The 25797-nt window shown below is 47.7% G+C and overlaps 1 protein-coding gene across 1 annotated transcript in view; it reads right to left on the reverse strand.

Moving 5' to 3' along the window:
- Positions 1 to 25797, reverse strand: part of LOC139765670 (uncharacterized) — a 320213-nt gene that overhangs the window by 21400 nt on the left and 273016 nt on the right. The window lies entirely within an intron of this gene.

Genomic DNA, 25797 nt, shown 5'->3' on the forward strand with positions numbered 1-25797 from the left:
TAGGTACCGTGCAGGCCAGGTACTGTGGTGGTTAGGTACTGCAGTGACTAGGTACCGTGCAGGCCAGGTACTGTGGTGGTTAGGTACTGCAGTGACTAGGTACCGTGCAGGCCAGGTACTGAAGTGACCAGGGAAATGTTAAAGTTAGGTACTGTCGTGACCAGGTACTGTAATGACCAGGACACTTTCGTGACCATGATACTGTAGCAGCCAGGCACCAATGAGACCAAGTGGCCCTCAACCACAACTTCCTCACATCTTCCACTGGTTGTGAATTACGTTAAGCCTCAGCCCACACTCCCGTACTGAGGGTCAGGTCAACCAGGCTGTGTGACGCTGCACTCGAAGAGTATACACCGCTCACCCTGACCGGGTTAAACCGCAAGCGTAAGCCAACAAACAATTCTGTTTTTCCCGTGATATTCAAAACAATGGATTTAAATTTGCATATTCCTTCCAGTCGGTTATGGTGAGGCGAGGGATTACCTCCGTACGCATAAATGGAATCAGAAAAACTTTCTAGCATTTCTTTCCACTTTTTTCCCCCCCTCTTATTGATAACATCGTACCTCTCGCATCTACTTTCAATCTACGACAGTTTTAAAGTGTTTTCGACCTTCCCTCGCTGACTCAAACGTCGCTCTAAGTCACTGAATTACCTCGGGGTATACAACTGACGCCAGGAATCCAACTGGGGGGAAAGAAGTGTGGCGCTCTGTCATCATCGGTTCCCAGTCACAGATAAGAAGTCTTCATCCAGGCCAGACCTAAGGTGAAATAGGAGAGATGGCTGGGCGGCGGAGGGGAGGATATATATATATATATATATATATATATATATATATATATATATATATATATATATATATATATATATATATATATTGTTACGAATTCAACACTTATTCAGGCAAGGTCGCAAGTAACATATGTTACAAATACTACTGTTCCTTGTCTTGCAAGGACGTCATAGATTTGTCAAGTTGCACAACTCAGGATAACGCAATAATAAAGTTATGGGATTGAATTAAAGACCAGCATTACACTAAATCTACTTATAATGAAAGAATTCAAGTGTACAAAGATAGGCACATAAATCAAGCATGAAACATTACGTTAACACTGATCATAAGAGTTAACATTAAACATGAGGTAACACTGAACATGAGATAACATTTGTACATGACTTAACATTCCAGATAAGATTTCAAGCCAGGAGTTCTCTTTCCTCTAAGGCAGTTCTTCGATAACATTACACTGATAATTATAACGGGCTTACAGCACAACACTAGGGTAACGGGCTTATAGCACAGCACTAGGGTAACGGGCTTATAGCACAGCAGGGCTTACAGGCTTACAACACAGCAGGACTTACAGCAGGGGACACCACCCACCTCGCTGGGCTTCAGAGAAAGGAATCAAGTCTCAGCGGGTGTTGTGGGTACAAGAAGACAAGCGTTCGCCCTTGTTACTATAAACCTTACATTTCGATTGGCTATAGAAATATAGGGGAAGTTCTCATTGGTTGGAGGGTCCCAGTGTCTCGGCGTAGTTACACTCTCGTAAAATGCTGGGTGGACAGAAACTCCGAGCCAGCCTCTGGCATCACTCCTCGCCCTGATAAGAAATAGATACAAACACACAAGTCTTCGTAACAATATATATATATATATATGAAGAAGGAAAAAGATGATGATGGATCTAAGAGGTGGTACGGAATCAGACAGCTTGCACACACACACACACACACACACCATCCATGGTGTCATCATAACACACTAGAGGGGGAGACACCAGGTGTGGGGCTCATGATGTGACAAGAGATAAGACCTGATAAGGAAGATAGCCTGACATGCAGACTACAGCCATCTTTAAAACCATCACTGAAGGTTTTTTTTCTATCAGTACAAAGGCATTCCTTACGAATACTAATAACAACAAGTTCAGTACATCAACTGTAGCGTCATGGAATAAGAAATGCAGAAGGTAAATGCCAAATGAATCTAAAAACCACGGATGGATACAAAATCAACGAGGCATTCACTGATTAAATGACTCTACTGCACCCAGTTTCTGTGTTGATATTCCCGTATTCATCTTTATATAAGAGCCAGTAAGTAAAACAATAACAAAACAGCAATACCCGTAGGAAGATAACATAAGAGCACGAGAACTAAGCGCAATCCTACACACCAACGCCATGATGCGCAATCACAAACACACAGACACTAAACACACCTACGTTAACCACCACGCACAACCACCACGCCTTCAAACACCCCAAAGACGAGCACGAAAATCCACACAAACACCAACAGATAAGCACCCAGTAACTAACCCCACCCCACCAAGAGACAAACACCCAATGATAAACATCTACACAGACACACACCCACACCAAAAAGACAAGTAAAAGACAAATACACACACACACACGCACACCTAAACATCTGTAGCAGCACCATCACACCGTCCTCTCTCCTCACCAGTCAGCTTTGGGGGCCACTGTTCTCCCCCTTGGGAGACAAACCCGTCACATTCTCCCTACATCTACCTACCCATCCCAAGAAGAAGAAAAACAAGCGACTGATGGAGAAACACGAGAGAGAGAGAGAGAGAGAGAGAGAGAGAGAGAGAGAGAGAGAGAGAGAGAGAGAGAGAGAGAGAGAGAGGATATTTTTCGGGTGTGGTTGACTAGCTGGCCGAACCTGGGTGGGTAGCCGGGGTGTGTGTGTGTGTGTGTGTGTGTGTGTGTGTGTGTGGGCGTCAAGAGCTCAGGGGGAGCCTGATATCCGACGCCACGGAAGGCGGACCCGTCAACACCACCCCAGCCTCGAGTTGTGTACAAGAATGTCTCCCCTCCTCTCCTCTCCGCCGCCGCCATCACCAGCGGACCCGTAACACCGAGTGATCCCTTCTGTAACACCAACTGATCTCTTCTGTAACACCATCTGGTATCTTGTGTAACACCATCTGATCTCTTTACGTAACGCCATCTGATCTCTTTTATGTAACGCCATCTGGTCTCTTTATGTAAGGCCATCTGGTCTCTTAAGTAACACCATCAGATCTCTTTACGTAACGCCATCGGATCTGTAACACCAACTGATCTCTTCTGTAACACCATCAGATATCTTAGATAACACCATCTGATCTTCTCCGTAACACCATTTGATCTCCTGCGTAACACCATCTGTTGCTCTTTTAAATCTTGACACACCGTCATGAGACACAGGATTCCGTGCCTCAACAACGCTACTACTGCTCCCCGGACTCAAAAGTAAATTAAGGTTTCAACTCGTGAAATCGCTCATCCAAGCTCCACTCTCCCATTTTCCCAGACAAAAAAAAAAAAAATGTAACAAAAAGGCCTCTTTCCCACAATAAAACAAGGCAAAAAAGTAACAAAAAGCGAAAAAAAAAAAAAGTTGTGAGTGGCGAACGACTCCTTAAAAACACGCACTGCGGTGAAAACATCGAAGTGGCACGAACGAACGCTCCTCGACTCCCAACAATGAACGATCAGGGCGACATGGCCGCTAATTCCTCCCTTGGCACCACTGCCAAAGGGGAGCGACGGAACGGGGTCAACCATCAGCACTCGCGAGGGCGCGCGAACGGACACACACACACACACACAAAAATAAAGAAGCAAATATACAAATAGAAACAAACACATGGAAACATTACCACACACACAATTCTCTCGCTTACAAACATATCCAAACACACACACACACACACAAAACACAAGGAACACACCCAAACACAGACAAGCACAAAACATGCACATACACACTACATACACACACATACAGACAAGCACAATACATATACATACGCACAAACACAAAAGGCACACCCACACATACATTCACAAGACACGCGTATACACACAAGCACAACTTGGTACGTTCACATCACTCAATATCGTATCCCTCAAAGCTAATATCCACAAGAGATACACATCCAAACACATGAGAACAACAAAAAATTATGGAAACTTTTTTTGTGGTCTGATGTCCTTAAGGAAATCATTTTTGTGGTCTGATGTCCTTAAGGAAATCATATTTGTGCCGGACCGTCAGACACTTTAGGGTCGACACGGAGGAGGAGATCCCACAAAGTCTTAATTGTAGCCGGACGTTCGAGAGAGAGAGAGAGAGAGAGAGAGAGAGAGAGAGAGAGAGAGAGAGAGAGAGAGAGAGAGAGAGAGAGACTCAAAAGACTGTGAGGGCCGAGGTACTACTACTACTTCTGCTACTACTACTATTACTACTACTACTACTACTACTACTACTAATGCTACTACTACTACCAACGGAACGAGAGGGAGGAGGGAGGAGGGTCCGCTGGCCATCTTTAAAGACGGGACGACCAATTCCTTGCCGTCTGGCACCGCCGCTCGAGCCGCTGCCGCCTGCAGTAATCATGAGAGGTTATATGGTGATATGCAACAACCAACAGCCTGGTCGATCAATGGGATCTGCAGACGAAACTTGATCACAAACCGAACGGCGGGGTAGTAGACAGCGCTACCCCCAGAGGTCCATCAAAGTTAAATGGATCTCGAAAAAATCGTACATGGAAAGAAAAAGGAAAAAATTCTCTTAGTCAAGTATTCATATTTCGACCATGTAAACAATATTTATACATATATATACATATCTTTTTTTTTCTAGTTGAATATTCTTATCTCACCCAGTGAGACGAGAGTGAATGGAGCGAACAAATAAAAATGTGTTTGTTTTACCAGGACGAACACGCACGGCTAAGACGACACACAAGCGACACGAACCGCGACAACGAGGATAGTCGTTCTGCTCCCTGCCCTTCCTGCCGTACTTAGTCTCACAGCGACCCACGGTCCTCAGTGTCCTCACCCTCACCAGCCCCGCCAAGCGTTCACAGAACCCCCGAGGCTGGCTGAAAAGCTTTACCTGGCAACTGTACCGCTTAAAACACCAGCGCTCGCCTCAAGACTTGCGAAACGCCGGAATGCAGCACCCCGACGCCGTACCACCGAGCCAACACCACTCTCAGACTCCTGTTACCTTCCCTCCCTCTCCTGGTCAGCCCCCCTCGAGGGAGGAAAAACTCCTGCCATGAGTGCAGCGATCTGGCTCGACTGTATGTACAGAGGGGGGAGCCCGCCATCCCAAGATCTTCGCTAGATTTACTTTGCATTATGCCGTATCTCTTACTCCGAGGAAGAAGTTACAATCATATGCAGATTTGGGAGCAGTCCCACCCCGCTATTTATCAGCGTAGGACTTACCATATATCTTCCCGGCCTCCGTCCCCACGAGGACAAATTCATTAAGGTGCTTCCTCCTGTTTCTGTCTTTGTGTGTGTGTGTGTGTGTGTGTGTGTGTGTGTGTGTGTGTGTGTGTGTGTGTGTGTGTGTGATGGAAGCCAGCGTGCACGACGCAAGGACGGAAGGGGAACACGGACGGAAGGGAGAGGACGTCATCCATTCTGGGACGCAGATCTAGTCCGTCCAGCCTAACGTCCTCGAACAGGCGCTCATAATTCCTCGACCACCACCACTGCAGCCCCACGCGTTCTGACAGGATGCTCCGGGACAGACACACGCACACAAGAGACATATGGTTCCTACGAGTGTAAAGCTCCCTCCTTCCCTCCCTTCCCACTGCAACCCACCTAACACCAGAGGCTTCGAGTATTTTTTCCCCCTCCTCCCTGTACACCGTACCATCTGTCCTGCATCGTCAATACTGATCCCGGCTTCACAGCTGCCCACATGATGAGAGCCGCCACCCACCTCATTCTTGCACAAGGAAGGGCCCCAGTTTTGGCAGCTTCCCAACCCCAACACGTCCTGGTATAATTTTTTTTTCTCTCTCTCCTTCTCCGCGCCAGACAAGGAGACACATTACGTGCAGACGATGCTCCTCACGACGTAATTTACATAATTCCGAATCCATCTCAAAGGATAATTGTGATTCTGTTGTGAGGAGGCAGTTCAACAGAGGAGGTTATGGAAAAAAATAATATGAAATATCAAAACACTTCCAGGTGTGACGCAATGTCACAGCTCTATTCTAAAGACATACTCTTGAGCGTAACTTAATTTCTTGTTACACTATGCGTCAAGGACGACGATGTCTGAGCAGTATAAATAAATAAGCACGTAAATAAAAGGAATTCCGAGAGTGAGTCGCGAATGCGCTGAATCGACAGGTGAGCGTTGGTCACGCAGTAATGGAGAGGTGAGGGCTGGTCACGCAGTAATGGAGAGGTGAGGGCTGGTCACGCAGTAATGGAGAGGTGAGCGCTGGTCAAAGCAGTAATGGAGAGGTCAGCGCTGGTCAAGCAGTAATGGAGAGGTCAGCGCTGGTCACGCAGTAATGGAGAGGTGAGGGCTGGTCACGCAGTAATGGAGAGGTGAGGGCTGGTCACGCAGTAATGGAGAGGTGAGCGCTGGTCACGCAGTAATGGAGAGGTGAGGGCTGGTCACGCAGTAATCGACAGGTGAGCGTTGGTCACGCAGTAATGGAGAGGTGAGGGCTGGTCACGCAGTAATGGAGAGGTGAGCGCTGGTCACGCAGTAATGGAGAGGTGAGGGCTGGTCACGCAGTAATGGAGAGATGAGCGCTGGTCACGCAGTAATGGAGAAGTGAGCGCTGGTCACGCAGTAATGGAGAGGTGAGCGCTGGTCACGCAGTAATGGAGAGGTGAGCGCTGGTCACGCAGTAATGGAGAAGTGAGCGCTGGTCACGCAGTAATGGAGAGGTGAGCGCTGGTCACGCAGTAATGGAGAGGTGAGGGGCTGGTGATGTAGAAATGGAGAGGTGAGCGCAGGTCATTAGGGGAGGGGAGGGGAGGGGAAGGGGGATTTGTAGTATATAACCCCACGGTACTAGGACAACCGAGTAAAACGAACAGTCAAGAGAAGCAGCGGTGATTTCGAGAGAGAGAGAGAGAGAGAGAGAGAGAGAGAGAGAGAGAGAGAGAGAGAGAGAGAGAGAGAGAGAGAATGGTGTGCGGTCGGAGCCCCATGCCTTCCTAAACAAAAGAGGCAATCTTAAAATGTGGCGCCATAACGTGGGACCAAGACCAAAGTGTGGGACCAAAGTGTGGCAGCACCAAAATGTGGGTCTACGATAAGCTTAAACAAAAAATATGAGGCACTACCGAGTGGCTCCACAATGTGTATCCAAAGCGTGACACTACAATCATTTATAAGTTCAAGCCAGATGGTGGTTAGACTACACCCTCTGGCAAACACGTATCAAATAACATGGATGAATGAGCCTCCATCATCTTCGAACCCGGGGATCGATACAATGAACATTTTCCCACGAAATTCGATAGAAAAAAAAAAGAAGGAAAAAACGCACCATGACACAGCATAACTAAGTGACCAAAGTCCGGGCCTCTGGCGCAGATTTACGCACGACGGCGCAGTTTAGATCGCTCAACAGTCCTGAGCTAGTGATGTATACACACGTGATTAACGTTGCAATGTCGGATTACACTCCAGAGGGAGATTATACACAGCCAGCGACCGCATGTCGTCGTTCGGGGTCTACGAATACACGTAATTCAGCTCACTCTGGAGTAGCGAACCTTCGCTGGCGTTCAGTATAATGAGGAAACTCATCAAATCATACCACTGGTGCAGCAGTATGATTTAGCCTTATGACAGGTTAGGATGCCCGGTCAGTTTGCGACATATGTACGGACGGAGGCACTGGTGCTGTACGACATGGCTCACCCACAAGCCCTGCTTCGGTCGTTTTAAGCTGGAATGAAATCCAATACGACTCGGGCAAATCTACATGACGGAGCTGAGGTAACCAACCAGTGCGGATTATGCAGAAGTCGGCGGCCCCTACGTCTTTCCAGGCTCGCCCTTACCAAAAACCCTGCGGATGAGACAACGAACGAGAGCCGCCACAATCACAAGGGTGCTCGGTGGAACTCAAACTGTGCGGCGCAGACGTGCTGACGCGGTGTCTGGACGGGTGAATTCCGCTTATTCTTCTCGCAAGCTTTTATTAAGTTCAGCAGCCCAAACATCCTCCTGGCTGACTTTCAAGTCTACAGTAGGGTCGAGAGGACAGACGCACACAAGAAACACAACAGACGAAAGATAAACAGCGTCTGGACTGTACTGTCATATGTACTGTACATTTCCAATCTTCCAGTCGACAGGATCAGAATTTCAAAATCCTCATGCATATACAAGGGTGTGTGTACATACACTCCTCTCTCTCTCTCTCTCTCTCTCTCTCTCTCTCTCTCTCTCTCTCTCTCTCTCTCTCTCTCTCTCTCTCAACTACCAAATACAAGACACCACAACGCCATCCACACACACACACACACACATTCCAAAGATGCAGCTCGCGCGCGCACACACACACACACACACACACACACACAAGAGGCACATGGGGAGCGAGGTGCATGCCCAACAGATGCTAATGACCACGTAACGGCCTGGCTGAAAACTGGCACACCTGAACTGAGCCTTGGCACCAAGTGGGGCGCTCGCCTCACCACCACCTGCCCACAATCTTCTTCACCGACTCCAACGGCCATTAAAGGAACTATCATCACTACATTCTAAGGATCCCCAAGTTTTAGTTTTCTCGGCAGTTTGTCTAACAGAGTTACTTCGCGTCATTTCCGTTTCTTGCTACTTTTCTAACCTGATGTAACACTGGTACTTTGCGTCATCCAATTTCTTGATAAGTTTCTAACGTCACACAGTTGACACGGCACGTGCATCACCAGCTGGGTTGAGGCCACGCCTAGAGGACCTTACCGACCAGATACCGAGCTCAGCCACACCAGGAGAATCCCTACCAGGCGGCTTCGTAATGCGGAGGAACCAGGCTAACCTTACCCCAGCTAAGAACCGTCAATACGAGACGCCCGAAGCGCCCTTTCAGGCAATCAACTCCAATACACTACGAGAATCCTGAGCTTTTCTCCCCGAGACCAGGTTCAAGGGCAGGAAAATTCAAACTTGAGAGAGAGAGACTGAAAAGTTGGACATTTCCTTAAACTCTGGACAGATGCCGTCACATACTGAGGTACTGAGGCAAGAGAGGACACACACACACACACACACACACACACACACACACACACACACACACACTTGCTGGTCAGGCTGCAAGAAGACCTGTGATTCAGGGGGGCGAATCCCACTGGCTATCATGTAAAGCACGATCAGTGTCTGGTTGCCGAGGAATGCATGGGAGGAGGAGGAGGAGGAGGAGGAGGAGGATGGGATGGGTTGGTGAGTGAGGTACCATGATGTCGTCAATGGTGACAGGCACCTTCATCTATGGAGGAACAAGGGAGGCCAACGACTCTGACATCAGTCGTATAGCCAGACGGGGATTTGGAAAGTAACTGCTGTGGATGAGTAAAATAAGCACAGAGTTGTTCTTGACGACTAAGCTAAGGAATTCAGACGAGGTCTAAGCTAAGAAACGCATACATTAGCAAAAACGCCTCAAGTATAAACGAGAGAATTAGGAGGAGTTGGCCTCGTTTTGCCTTCAAGATAAATCACTGTTGTGAGTATAATCTTCAAGAGTTAGTACTCTACAAGTGAATCAACACCTTTTAGATCAGTCTTAGTTGTGACCTGAAATTCCCAAGCTGTGGGTCAATTTGGGCGTGACACCACACACACACACACGTGGGCAGCTGTCAGAATCAGGTAAACAAACGAATTTCACCTGAGCAGCGCGTCTGTACACTTCAACACTCTGTGTTCTACAAACTCTCTATTTTCAATTCATTCAATCTTTATACTCAATTGCGTCCTTTTCCAGAGTCTGCCCTGGTCTGGAAGACCTTAAGATCCATATTTACACTATTCTACGTCCACACACACACACACACACACACACACACACACACACACTTCGGTTTGCGAAACTGCAGGTTCCCCTCGCCATATCGGCAACCTGTGATACCAAGCCAGCGCTGAACTTAAGGGGCAGGAGGCCATCCGTTCGACGCTGTATCTTCAACCGATAACGGGATGTTTAAGAGTCGTGAACGCAAAAGGGCGTGGGGGGAAAGGTGGCGGCCCCCGCCTTTGACCACCATCCTCGACCGCCACCATCACCACTGGACCAATTACGACCATCCTCAATTTCAAACACCGCAGAACTTCGGCCCTTTGGCGGAAGCAGGTTTCCCACCAAACACAGCTCAATCAGGCTTCCGCTTCGGGGCGGTCATCACCAACAAGATGGTGGGCACTCTTCGGGGTGGGAGGGAGAGAGAGAGAGAGAGAGAGAGAGAGAGAGAGAGAGAGAGAGAGAGAGAGAGAGAGAGAGAGAGAGAGAGAGAGTATGGGCTGCGACTACCGTCCTCGGCCCTAATTAATCGTCGATCTCAAACACCTCAGAACTTTGGTCTCTCTCTCTCTCTCTCTCTCTCTCTCTCTCTCTCTCTCTCTCTCTCTCTCTCTCTCTCTCTCTCTCTCTCACACACACACACACACACACACACACACACACACACAATAAGCAGAGAGCGTCGGGAGCGGCGAAATAGCGGACCCGTGTGTTGTGAGGCACAGTGACAGCTACCATAACCAGAAAAGGGAAAACTGACAGCCACTGCAGTGCCGTGTGTGTGTGTGTGTGTGTGTGTGTGTGTGTGTGTGTGTGTGTGTGTGTGTGTGTGTGTGTGTGTGTGTGCGTGTGTGTGTGTGTGTGTGGCACCCCGCCAACTTCCCAACCTCTACTCCTCATTTCGGCTTTCCCGATCCGCTGATCGCCTCTTAACTCTACCACAGCTTTAGGCACATACGTCGGAGAACATGGGGGAAGAAAAGATTGGGAACTAAAACAATGACTTAAGACATAACAAAAAATGCAGAATAACTTTCGAGGACCAGAAAAAAGTTAGAGTACGCATTTGTGGGGGTAAATACGCTACTTTAATAAGTATAAAGAAGGAGTGACAACAAAATAATTACATCCGGTACGGGAATAAAACAAATAAACACTGAATAAAAAGATATGGAGTACGGTCAGAAACAGGAGTAAAGTAAACAAGGAATCACTACAAAAGACTTGGAGGGAGGAAGGGAGAGAGAAAAAAATAACAAAGATTCTCGAGTGTCACTGAGGGGCAGAGAGAGAGAGAGAGAGAGAGAGAGAGAGAGAGAGAGAGAGGGGGGGGGTTAAAACTGTACCATACGGCTACGGTGGTGCCCCCCCCCCCCCCAAAGCTGGGAGTACTGGCGGGTGATAGGGTCAGGGGAGGTGGCATTCTGCTACTGCAGGTGGTAAGGGGAAAGGGAAAAGCCACAGGGAGGATGGACGACTGAATGCTGGTCGCAGTGGTAAAGGCGCACGTCATGAGGACGATGGTCGAGTGTTTGCTGGTCGTAGCGATAAAGGCGCACGTCATGAGAACGATGGTCAAGTGTTCGCTGGTCGTAGCGATACAGGTGCACGTCATGAGGACGATGATCGAGTGTTCGCTGGTCGTAGCGATACAGGTGCACGTCATGAGGACGATGGTCGAGTGTTCGCTGGTCGTAGTGGTAATGGCGCACGTCATGAGAGCGATGGTCGAGTGTCTGCTGGTCGTAGCGATACAGGTGCACGTCATGAGGACGATGGTCGAGTGTTCGCTGGTCGTAGTGGTAATGGTGCACGTCATGAGGACGATGGTCGAGTGTCTGCTGGTCGTAGTGATAAAGGCGCACGTCATGAGGACGATGGTCGAGTGTTTGCTGGTCGTAGCGATAACGGTGCACGTCATGAGGACGATCACCCGGCTGCTGCAGGCCGTAGCGGTAAAGGTGCACGTCATGAGGAAGATGGCCGGCTGCTGCAGGCTATAATAAGAACAAGAGATGAAAGCCATTTGAGAAGAACGGATCATCAAGCGCCCCAGACCTGCAGAAATAATCCTGGCGTCCTTCATCTCTGACCTGCATGTCTGGGGGGGCACTTGGCAAAAATTCTCAGTGGTGGATTACATGGACGCACCAAACACCAGGTGCCCTACAATCTGTCAACGGTTACTGTGGACTGTATTCGTGGTGAAAATCCCTTCCCTTGCAGGTCGGTAAGTGAAGAGGCCATAGCCTACCCTACAGTCTACTAGGACTTCAAACTCCTTCAAGTCCCGTCAGCACAGGATCATACGGACGCACCGCGAGCTACACTTTCTCAGTCAAATATACAACAATACACGTGAGTCTTTTAAACAAGATATCCGCTGTCTGTAACGTGACACGGAGACGCGGGTTTATGACCGGTATAGGAAGAAAAAGAAAAATACGAGGAGTGAGAGCCCGTCATGTCCCCCTACGGCGCAGAGGAGAGTGAAAAGCAACAACTGTGGAGTGAAGAATTACACACACACACACACACACACACACACACACACACACACACACACACCACGTGTATACCACCGTGGAAGGGAGGGAGGGAGGGAAGGGACATGGGAGGAAGCCTGAAAAAACATTCACAGATCCAGTGCGAAAAACGGCGCCTTACCTTCCACGTCGCCGCATCCTGTGAGCTACTCATCGTGAGGTTCAGGGCAACAGTGGCGAGGCGGTACGTGTAGTAATAACAACAATAATAATGAACGGCTTATGGAATATAGACAGCCAATCGGCTGAAAATATACACAGTTAAGATATTTCTGAACAGGGATCGTCAACTCCTTACCACATAAATCTGTCACAAACATCTGACTCCGATTGTTCGCCTCTCTTATACAAACGACCTTTCTCTTACTCGCATTTGCCTTCAATGTTTAAGACTGCACAAACCACCGCAAGGTATTATCCTCACCTCCTCCTCCCACACACACACAAGAGCAGCGGCAAGATCACCAGCATCCAATATCTGAGACACTTTACAGTACCCCTAACCTACTTCAAAAGTAAACTGCACACTTTTCACTCCCATACTAGCATTACTTCTACGATGAAGTGTAAAGCACTTGAAAGTTTCTCATGTATACTATAGGAACAGATCTTCCCCAAAGACTCATTTTTTTTCTAAATAATTCCTCGTTTTCCTTACGCCAATTCATGTGTGCTGTATAACTTTCCTTCCTTTCTACGGAACGTCCTCGAATCCCTGCCAAAATGCACAAAAGTCTTTACCACACGACCCCTCTTTCCCTCCTAAACCCACTTCATTCTTCACCTGAGAGGGATCAATCTAATCCCCTTTTGACACAGTCAATCGTAATCCTACCCATGAGAGAGTGACACCCGAAGCCATCGTACCTCCTCCAGGTCAAGAATACTGATCTCACTCCGTCTCTCTCATTAACACGAGAGCTACCAGGCTCGACCTCTTGAGTCATCTTCCTCCCAAACAGGGTGTACGTACTTCAGACTACAAGAATACTGATCTTACTCCGTCTCTCTCATTAATACGAGAGCTACTAGGCTCGACCTCTTGAGTCATCTTCCTCTCAAACAGGGTGTAAGTACTTCAGACTATAGGCGAGGTGTTGTTTTTTATAAGAACGAGTTTTACGTTTGGGCATTGGTTTGCTGCACTCAAGGCCGTACCCGCTGTATCTGGAGGCGTTGGAGTTTGTGTGTAGGTACTTCAGAATCTGGTGCAACCTTTTAAGCTATCGCGTTGTTGTTGCCGGCCTTGAGAGCCGTTTGGAGGCCACTAAAGAGCCGTTTGGAGGCCACTAGAGGCCTCTTTTCATAAGCCTCAGTTCACTGCAGTGACTCCAAACAGGTGACCGAGCAGCTTCAAATCAAAGGTGCCTCAGATTCAAAAGCGGGATACAAAGACCCTTGTGGGTCTTAAAAGGCCAACAAAGGCCGCCCTTCAAACTGACATAAAGCCTTTTACAAAAGCCGTTCTACTCCCGTACATATCGTCCACTCACCAAGCAGAAGAGCATACCTCATGCTACTGTAAGCACTTTCCACAACCGTTCAATTTCAGCAGCTTCCCCTCAACGCTTGCGCCAGCCAGCGTATCCGCTTTTGTCTCAACTGCGCACTGCAGCTCCTGTCACTCCCTCTGCGTTAGCTCCCCGTCCGCACTCACCTCTTCCTCTAATCTTACTAACACCCACACTCCTATTACCATCATCCTCACTAACATCTTTGCCCTAGTGCACCCTCACCACAGCCACTGTCAAGATCCCAGACTTACCTAGGTACATCCTCACCTCAGCCACTGTCATGATCCCAGACTTGCCTAGCTACACCCTCACCTCAGCCACTGCCATGATCCCAGACTTGCCCAGGCACATCCTCACCTCAGCCACTGCCATAATCCCAGACTTGCCCAGGTACATTCTCACCTCAGCCACTGTCATGATCCCAGACTTGCCTAGGTACATCCTCACCTCAGTCACTGTCATGATCCCAGACTTGCCCAGGTACATCCTCACCTCAGCCACTGTCATGATCCCAGACTTGCCCATGTACATCCTCATCTCAGCCACTGCCATGATCCCAGACTTGCCCAGGTACATCCTCACCTCAGCCACTGTCATGATCCCAGACTTGCCCAGGTACATCCTCATCTCAGCCACTGCCATGATCCCAGACTTGCCCAGGTACATCCTCACCTCAGCCACTGTCATGATCCCAGACTTGCCCAGGTACATCCTCATCTCAGCCACTGCCATGATCCCAGACTTGCCCAGGTACATCCTCACCTCAGCCACTGTCATGATCCCAGACTTGCCCAGGTACATCCTCACCTCAGACACTGTCAAGATCCCAGACTATTTACGTCTACTTTCCATTTTCATTCATCACCTTGAAATCGATACTAATCTGCTTCACGTGCACACAAGCTTTTTCACTCTACATTGTACAGACTTTGTCCTCCATTCGCCAGTGTTTTCTCTGAAGAATATTTCCCCTCATCGACCACCTCCCTTGAAATCTGAACTCTACCGAGCTGTAACAAGGCCCCCCCCTGCCAAAACATACTCCCGCAGACACACACACACACACACACACACACACACACACACATATCCCCCTCCCACTGTACCAGTCTCCATTAATCAACTCGTCCAAGTTCCTGCACATCACTTCAGCCTAACTTTGAGATGTTTCATCAGTATCTCCCAACTTCTCATTCAATTGCTCTTGGAAAGGTTCCAAGCCTCACCCTGTCTTTCGAACCTTCAACTCGTCCTAAGATATGCTCTCCTACTCGCACTTCAAAGAATTAACACCATATGATGGAAAAAAAAAAAACGCTATATTAACTCAAATATCATCATAGACTGATTCATGAACCCCCAGACGTATCCCCTCACACATCCTAAGTTACATATGCAACTTTAACTCTTGCATCGACGTATAAACAGGTACACCAGGTGAAGTGAATACCTGGTGGAAGTCTTTCGGGGGGTGGTCTTCTACCCCCCGGCCACAGGTTACCATCAACCATCAACATTTTGAAACGTGGAATCTCCTGTGTTTACTCAGTTCCGGATATCTAATAAGGGCATGATCAGACCAAAGCCGACGAATGACAAGGACATATTCAAATGTCTGTCGACATGATTACGGGTCGTGTTCGTTGCGTTTTCAAAGGGAGATGACGAAATGATGAAAATGACAAGTATCATGAAAAATGAACATTGTTGGAAAAAACAAAAATTATGAAAGAATATGAAAATAAAACTAATGAAACAATCTTAAAAATGATAAAAAAAATCGAGAAAGTTTGAAAAAAATAGAAAAATTACGATGAAGATAATTAAAGGGCGAAAGATGACACACAACAATGCGTTAAAATCAAAAGACTGGAGACAATGCACTGTGCACGCAAAGACAATCTTAGAAAGTGGACAAAAAAATATTTCGACAAGAGATGGACGGAGGAACACGGGGAAACGGGGGACCGCGCGCGCCACAGGACAGACGGGGGGGTTTAAAGGTGGGGGGCTGTACTGACTGCTGTAGGGCACGAGGCAGCAAGGTCGTGGAGGGAGGGCGTATAACCATACGCTTATCTCGACGGTTTGGATGGTCTTTCAAGCCGCGCCGCGCCGCCCCTACAGCTGGGGGTCTGAAACCTTACCTTACTTTACGTGTATACCTTCCGATGTGTCCCGAAAGTCTTCATCCCCCCCCCCCCCCCCCTTCCTCAGTCTAGGGTCTTCCCTTACCTTACATAAACCTTACGATGGTCCGGGAGGTCTTCCCCCTCCCACAGCGGGTGCCTGGGGCCTTACCTTACGATGGCTCTGAGGGACTTCTACTAACCCCCCCTCCCTAATAGTTGGGTTCCGAGACCTTCTTACCTTACGTATGTATTACCCACACGACAGCTCGGTCTTCGGCCCCAAAAAGCTGCCGAGGGAGGTGCACCACGTAGCTCCCTGACCATGACAATGGCAGCCAGCACACGTCAGGTGACGAGAAGTATAAACCTGTTAAAGATGACTGTTCACACGGACGGTGAGAGTATTATCAAGTGGACTGAGGTAATAGCCACTGACACACATGGTGACTTTTAAGGAAGAGGATGAGTGTTTTCCTTTCTTTCATCTCGTAGGCTTCGGTCACACACACACACACACACACACACACACACACACACACACACACACACACACACACACAGACCCTAATCATGGCCAAGCCTGAAGTGTAAATACCAGATGGGTGTTGCGTGGAACACACTTACGGGTTGGTAACCCTTTGCAGGGAAATATCTGAAACTCCCGCGTAAAATAACATCACTGTATTAAGTTCCATGGCCGAAGGGAGAGTTCTGTTCCAAATTACGAAACTAGGTGAAGCTACAGGCCTTAAATCCCCTTTATAAAAGGGACCTCTCAACACAGGCAGAATCCAAACTAGAGTCATGAACCCCGTGACATTCAAATCTTAACATGTTGGGAAACAAGACTGAGTTTAATCAGTATCCTACTTAACCTTTCCAGTTACGGCCAGTGCCGATCTGATGGTTAAAGCGAGACTCCTGACATGGAAGAATCTGATCGTAAAGTCTCTCCCGCGTCGCGCAGACGACAATCAGAAAACAAAAACTGAAGGAAAGGAAGGAACGAGAGAGGAGAGAGAGGGGGAAAAAATGATTTAATGGTGTTGTAGGGAAGCTGAAACCTGCTTCTCAAAACAGGGGGAAGCAGCAGGAGGAGGTCCTGACTGTCGTGAGAGACTGAGAAGGTGAGACCGAACGACCTAACACACGCTGACGCCGAAGCCAGAGAGGTGACGGCAGCGATGACAGACGGTCACAACGACGGCGACGATAGGCAACGATCGCCTGAATCTCGGACGATGAGGACGACGCCTTTAGGGTCGAAGGACGAAGGACCAGGACGTGGGCCACCCCTGGAGGACTTGCCAGCCGAGGAAGGAGGTAATCGATGCCGGGGTCTGAGGCGCAGACACCAACCCTGAAAGGAACCTCCGGCCTGATGTATTAACGCCAGAGATCTCCGCCACCTCCCAGCCAACCTCCAGGTTAAGTGTTTGCCGAATATCGCCACCTCCCAGCCTCCCTCCCAGTGGAGTGTTCGCTGAATATCGCCACCTCCCAGTGGAGTGTTTGTTGAATATCGCCACCTCCCAGCCTCCCTCCCAGTGGAGTGTTCGCTGAATATCGCTACCTCCCAGTGGAGTGCTTGTTGAATATCGCCACCTCCTAGCCTCCCTCCCAGTGGAGTGTTCGCTGAATATCGCCACCTCCCAGTGGAGTGTTTGTTGAATATCGCCACCTCCCACCCAGTGGATTGTTTGCCGAACATCGTCACCTCCCAGCCTCCCTCTCAGGAGAGTGTTTGTTGAATATTGCCAACTCCCAGCCTACCTCTAGGTTAAGTGTTTGTTGAATATCGCCATTTCCCGGTAAAGTTTTGGTCAAATATCGCCACTTACCAGTCTCCCTCCTCGTAAAGTGTCCGCCGAATACTACCATCTCCCAGTACACTGTTTATTGAATATCCTATCCAGCCTCCCTCCTAAAATCAAACTGTTTGACGGACACCCCCTGCCTTCCAGCCTCACTCCCAGTTACATCTGTCGAAACATCTGCCACCATTCCTGGTAAGCTCCAGGTCGAACCTGGCCACCTTCCAGTGAACGGTCCCTCCCTCTGTGAGCCACAGCAGCTCCCACAGCGCGTTCACACACACACACATCTTTGTTCTCAGTGACACGACTTCGCCCCGCGTACCGAAGAACGCACAACGCACACCGAGGCTCGAACTGGGATACTTGTGATCACCAAGAACTGAGAACCGATCCCTCATTACTCAAGTCTGAGAGTCGTTCCACTAAACTGTGTCTCCCGTGAAAATAATGCTGACCGACACCAATCCTTCGCTACCCAACGGAAGAATCCTTGCCTCCTACGGAACCCAATACGAACTTCATTCAACGGTAAACTCTGACGAGAGGGCAAGAGGGGTGACTTGAGAGGGTGCTGTAAGTGGGAAGAGGGAGCACTACGTGGGGGGAAGGTAATGCCTTACGTGGGTACGAGACGCAATAGGTGGGTAAGTGGTGCAGCTATCGTGGTTCAAGACGCAGCGCGTGGGTAGATGGAACGCAGTGCACAGGCGCACTACCTCAGCACATCAGGTTGCTGAGTGGGCGCAGCACCTGACGGTAGTAGTTTGCTGGCGCAGTACATGACAGGAGCAGTACGTTGGCTCAGTACATGACAGGAGCAGTATGTTGGCGCAGTACATGACAGGAGCAGTATGCTGGCGCTGTACATGACAGGAGCAGAAAGTACCTCGACTCCGTACATGACAGGAGCAGAAAGTACCTCGACTCCGTACATGACAAGGAGCAATGACCAACCTGGCACAAGGTCCAAGCATAAACGAATCACTTTACCAATAAATCAATAACAGTAACTGGCGGGGTAAGTGCATGCGAGAACTACTGCACATTTTCCATCCACTGCAGCAGGCCTGAGGGAGCTGGGAGGGGAGGAGGGAGGAAATCGTTGGGGCGAAGCTACGATGGGGAGGAAGAGGAGAGAAAGCAGGCCTTACCAAGGCGGCAGATGCAAACAGGAACCCATCCTCACGCAAAGATGGGACCCAGCGTAAGAAGGTCGAGTCTCCCCAGTGGGTACACTGGCAGAACACACACACACACACACACACACACACACACACACACACACACACACACACACACACACACCCCTTGGCCTCAGTTGGTGAACGGCCTTGCTGGGGTGAAGCAGAGCAACTCTACATCTACGTGACCACACTACACAGCAGGATTGTAGAGGGCGGCACAGCACTAGCATCCCGTCCCTTTTACGACGGAATGGACACTTGAAATTTGCTGTAGGCTCTCGCGCCAGACTCGTAAGACGGGGTTAAGATACGATGGAGTGGCGAGAAGGGTAGGAAAAAGTCATACAAAGAGTGAAAGGATGAAAGAACAATCAGCTAATGGAAAGAAATACTAGTGATACAACAACAACAACAATAATAATAATAATAATAATAATAATAATAATAATAATAATAATAACAATAATAATAATAATAATACCATTATTATTATTATTATTATTATTATCATTATCATTATTATCATTGTTATTATCATCATTAATAATATAATAAATATAACAATGACATATCAACATAGCATCAAGAAGGCCAAAAAAAAAAAAAATGGCCTCAAATGCACAGACATCCAGTCTCCAGACGTCGCGAATAATGTTAGGGAACTGGGGCCTACCATCCACCGTTGGGAGCTCCCTCACAACACCTTACAACCTGGAGGCTCCCTCGTGGAATAATAACGCAAAACAACGCCTTGGAGGAGGTCCTGGACTGAGGAAGAACCACTTGAAGGAGAGAAGGAACACTTTACACCCTCCGGTTGATCATTCTCTCTCTCTCTCTCTCTCTCTCTCTCTCTCTCTCTCTCTCTCTCTCTCTCTCTCTCTCTCTCTCTCTCTCTCTAAGTCAAGGATAATTTCACCGACTGGCAGCAATGAAGCGGCCGCTCTCTGAACGAGTCTGTTTCTCCCGTGTCGTCCATACACTCACATCAGTGTGGCACTTCCTCCTTCCGTGGGCAGAGCACCGCCACACGCTGCGATCTGGCCCAGCTTCTTCTTCCTACCGGATTCATAGGTACACATCGAACACGGTTACCTATAATTACTGTGAATATACTTCGGTACCGAGAGGGATTTGTACACGACCCCTTCTTGCTCTCTCACACTCTTTCTACACCTATCTTCCACTCCCTCGATGCCTGCTTTCTCACACTCTTCCCACACTTATCTTCCACTCCCTCTGCTTGCTTTCGCACACCTCCTACACTATCTTTCACTCCCTCTGCTTGCTTTCTCACACTCTTCCCACACTTATCTTCCACTCCCTCTGCTTGCTTTCTCACACTCTTCCCACACTTATCTTCCACTCCCTCTGCTTGCTTTTGCATACCTCCTAACACTATTTTTCACGACCTCTGCTCTCTTTCACATTCTTCCCACACTTATCTTTGCCTCTGCTTGCTTTAACACTCTTCCCACACTTATATTTGCCTCTGCTTGCTCTCTCACACTCTTCCCACACCTATCTTTTCCTCTGCTTGCTCCCACAAACTCTTCCCGCACTTATCTTCCACTCCCTCTGCTTGCTCTCACACTCTTCCCACACCTATCCTTGCCTCTGCTTGCTCTCTCACACTCTTCCCACACTATCTTTCTGATAAAAATGTCGAGGTGTTTAATCTTCTGATTAACGTCCATCTCACTTCTTCAGATCCAAGTACATTCCTAGGGCCACTAAAACAAAAACAAAAAATATAATAGTTCCTCCCAAACTGACACTCGTATTTCAGAGCTCTTAACTACAACGCGCCAGACTGATATCGGCTCGGCGCGCGGTCATGCGTCCCGGCACATCTGTTGCCGCAAAGTGTATTAAGAAAATATAAAAGGAAAGGAAGGAGGAGGAGGAGGAGGAGGAGGAGGAGGAGGAGGAGAAGGAGGAGGAGGAGGAGGAGCGGCGGAGGAGGAGGACTGCTGCGTCCAGAGAAACCCAGGTGTGGGTGGGGAAAATTCCTTAATGAACTCTTTGACTCGCAACAAAGGAAGGAGGGATAGGCTCCCTCCCCCCACACCATCGCTGCAGGAGCCGCCACCGCATTATGAACAATTACCCACCCCCGGGGAACCAGGAGGTGATCTCTGCCTTGTGACCGACGGGGTGGGGTGAGCTGAGAGAGAGAGAGAGAGAGAGAGAGAGAGAGAGAGAGACTGAAATGGCGCGCATCTATCAACTCAGGACACCACCAGGTGACCTCCGCCTGAGACTAACAGGCAGGCAGACTGGACGGACGAGGGAGGAGGTGGGGATATAAGGCAACGTGAACCACGAGAGATCTGATCGGATGCTGGCGCTATTAGTAAAGCGCTACAAACTTTCAGGCGATATAGCGCTTTTCTTCTTTTTTTTAGCATACGAAAAAAAAAAAAAAATATAAAAACTTCAAATCATTTACATGCAACTTTATATTTTCCCTAACTTTTCAAACATATACAGAGACTTAGAAGTACTTATATTTCTCTTTGTTAGGTGAGACAGCACAGGCAGCTGAGGCCCCAATCATGGCCATCTCAATAACGATATACATATATATATATCCCTGGGGATAGGGGAGAAAGAATACTTCCCACGTATTCCCTGCGTGTCGTAGAAGGCGACTAAAAGGGGAGGGAGCGGGGGGCTGGAAATCCTCCCCTCTCACTTTTTTTTTTAATTTTCCAAAAGAGAAGGGGAACAGAGAAGGGGCCCAGGTGAGGATATTCCCTCAAGGGCCCAGTCCTCTGTTCTCAACGCTACCTCGCTAATGCGGGAAATGGCGAATAGTATGAAAGAAAAAGAAATATATATATATATATATATATATATATATATATATATATATATATATATATATATATATATATATATTTTTTTTCATACTATTCGCCATTTCCCGCGATAGCGAGGTAGCGTTAAGAACAGAGGACTGGGCCTTTGAGGGAATAATCTCACCTGACCCCCTTCTCTCTTACTTCTTTTGGAAAAAAAAAAAAAGAAAAACGAGAGGGGAGGATTTCCAGCCCCCCGCTCCCTTCCCTTTTAGTCGCCTTCTACGACACGCAGGGAATACGTGGGAAGTATTCTTTCTCCCCTATCCCCAGGGATAATATATATATGTATATATATATATATATATATATATATATATATATATATATATATATATATACTCTAGACAAAGCCAGGTACCCATTTCATCTACCGACTCCTGGGGGTAGATGATCAGCTGGGTTGACTGTGAACCGACTCCCGAAGCCGAGGTTCGAACCTATGCGCTCTGTCCTGGGCGGCCCGTGAATGCGCCACGGTCAGGAACGCAAACCGCTACAGAAGGGAGAGTCCGACTTCCTTTTGCCCTCCTTTCAAAATTCGTGTCTTTTTCTATTATCTGCCTAAAAACGTCTTCATATACTTTCGGTCCTTCCATTGTTATCATATAATTTTGAGAGAGAGAGAGAGAGAGAGAGAGAGAGAGAGAGAGAGAGAGAGAGAGAGAGAGAGAGAGAGAGAGAGAGAGAGAGAGAGAGTTTTTTAAGGTATGCGCACGCGCGTGTGCACGTACTGTGAAAAATCGTTGTGCTTGTCAGCCTTGGGGACAAGTCCCCCCCCCCCGTTGCAGCCGACGACCCACCAGGCATCATCCCCCTCTCCCCATACAACACCGTCCCCTTCCGGCCCCTAACCCACCCCGTCCTTACCCTTTACCCCGACGGTCACAGCAACACAGACACACGCATCGTGATGCGCGCCGGACCCTCCAGCAACCTCACCGTCGGGTCGCCAGGCGGGGGACAGTGCACAGGTCTGGCGCTGTCTTGAACTCGCGCGCGAGCGGCCTTTGGCGCAGGCAGGCGGGTGTTTAACAGGTCGTAAAAGGGCGTCCCCTCTGGAGTAGACCTTAATTAACTAGATGCCTGAGAGGCTAAATGTACACAGTGGTACATGTGGACAACGCACGCATTAGTCTAAAAGGTTGTACACGCTGGAGGAGCGTGTTCACGAGACGGGCGGGCGCGCGCCCCACGAGTGTAAAACTCCCTCTCACAGCACAACTACGTAATTACACAAACGAGGAGAGTTGGAGGGGCGCGGCGCCCCCACGGGGGCCACACTCCCTCCCCGTACAGTACAGAAACAGGTAATTAAAACGTTTAATTACAGTAGAGGGTCTCATTAACCGCGTACGCTATCCGCATATGCATAATCATTCACACAGTCTAGCTTGCATTTCGGGTGAAAACAAGTTTAGAAACATTAAAGGACACGTGAACCATAATTACTTCACCGTTAACGTATGGAAAAAAAAATGAAAATGATATTCCGGTCTTTTAATCGTGTTCCACATCGTAAATGCAAATTGCTGTTAAAAGCAAAACTACCTCATTTGCACAATCGTGCGTTTATATCAATCTATCTGTCTGTCTATCTATCTATCATTCTATCTATCATTCTATCTATCTATCTATATATATATATATATATATATATATATATATATATATATATATATATATATATATATATATATTCCACGTTTACATTACAGCAAGGGGGTTTCCTAGGGGGAAAAAAACGATGTATGTATGCCCGGGTTATCATATGTACCCTATTGATTTCACGGATTGTACGTACGCAAATGTAAGCCGGGCCGGCGTGTCCCATAACGAACACCACGTAACCGATGGTTCGGCAGCTCCCAGCGTGGAACAACCTAGTACACATCACTGGCCAACCCAAGTATAGTCCAACTACTATGTACGTGGGTGATTATCACAAGGATGTGATTTCGATCCTTTTTTTTTTCTCTCCCACTAACTTTCTCGCAGAAAAAGAACATCTATCTATCTATCTATCTATTCAGAACTGCCTAAGGACCTCTTCCTTCTGCTGTCCAAAGCTGCGCTACGTCCAGTGGTTGGGAAGTGCAGGCTCCTTCCGAGTGAGAAGTTCTATGAAGAGACAGTACTCCTTATGATACAGCCTCGGTTAAGGTGTCTTTTTTTTTTCTTTTCTTTCTAATCGCAGTGTAAGTCACCTCAAACAGGCTGAGTCCGGTAACACCATAGATACGGGTAAAAAGTCACCTCCGGCAAAAACACACCATTTTCTATGGACGAAAAAGGAACACTATTCGTGCTAGCCCTTCTCACTCTAAACGAGTCCATCATTACCCTGATACTGGATGCAGCGCAGCCTTAAACCAGCAGATTCCCCGTACAAAATGGAGTCCTGTTTCTATATATATATATATATATATATATATATATATATATATATATATATATATATATATATAAATATGCAGACAATCTAACTCTTTACCACTAATACCCAAAGAATCGAACCCCGGACCATCTGTGTAGCAGCCAAGGTAGTCTAAACCCCCAAGGCCACTTCGAGTTTAAAAGAGCATCTCGTCCGTAAACACTCGCTGATTCACGGATCTCGCTGATGCGTCAGGCAGCCTTCACGAGGTGGAAATACCACTGCTCACGCCCCGGACAAGGGAAGGAAAGGAAGGCTTTTAAATCGACTCCCAACAATCTACGGTGATGTGTGCGTATCTCAAACACGTAATGTACATATGATATCTGATGTCAACTACCAACCATTATATATATATATATATATATATATATATATATATATATATATATATATATATATATATATATATATATATATATATAAGGCTGTTGTGTCGCTTTGTTAGGCGTCAGGCTGCTGAAGGCCACGCCTGTGTTCGCTGAAGGTAAGGTCGTCCGACAATATTACTCAAGAGGTCTTCTTTTTTACGTTAGCTGAGACGCCATGGCCAGCTGAGGCCCTAATCAAGGCTACCCTATATATATATATATATATATATATATATATATATATATATATATATATATATATATATATATATATATATATATATATATATCAACCAAACCCTAGTAGATGAAAGCCTGGGCTGACTGTGGACCAAGTGCCGCAACCAGGATCCGACCCTGAGCGGCCCGTGAATGCGTCACGGTCAGGAACGCCCCTACCCGCTACACCACGGAGGTCCAATACTTCGTTCTCCTTGGAGTGTGGTGATGGTGGTGTTCAACTGTCACGTTTTCTATAACGTTTCCTAATTTCCTCAATGACCACAGCTGAGTAATTGAAACTCTGTCTCTGTTCAAGAAGCATGGCCCACCGGATACACGCGAGTCGCGTCTGTCTGCGGTTTCCCTTGAATTTTCTAAGGGCGGAATTTCCATGCTTGTCTCGAGATCACGTGCAAAGGCTGGCATGAAAACGTGGTCTCTGTTACGTTAGTGTCAGAGGTAAGAATGAAGCACAGTTGAATTGCGGGTATCAATCAATCTACGTTTACAGAGCTTTTTTTTTTTTCTTTTTACCATGACTTAACAACAGTGAGTTGTGAAATATTGTTACTTTTTTTAAGTTTTCATAAACCTGTCTTTTCACCTTTTCATTTCAGGTATGTTTTCTGTGGTTCGACACCGCGATCACATCTGCTATAAAGGATTTCACACAGTCTTTGTGCATCACGAGAGAAATCCGTTTGCTCCACAGAGACTCCACAACCTCACCGCGGTAGAGTTCGAACAACTGCGAAAGACATTATCTACCCTACCTTGACATCGTGATGCCCTGATCATTATGCTGCGAGTTCCATGACGTCAATGAGCTTGCATCATCGAACACGAGGGATCTGAGCG

Source organism: Panulirus ornatus, chromosome 55 (genome assembly GCF_036320965.1).
Source record: "Panulirus ornatus isolate Po-2019 chromosome 55, ASM3632096v1, whole genome shotgun sequence".
Classification (NCBI taxonomy): Eukaryota; Metazoa; Arthropoda; class Malacostraca; order Decapoda; family Palinuridae; genus Panulirus; species Panulirus ornatus.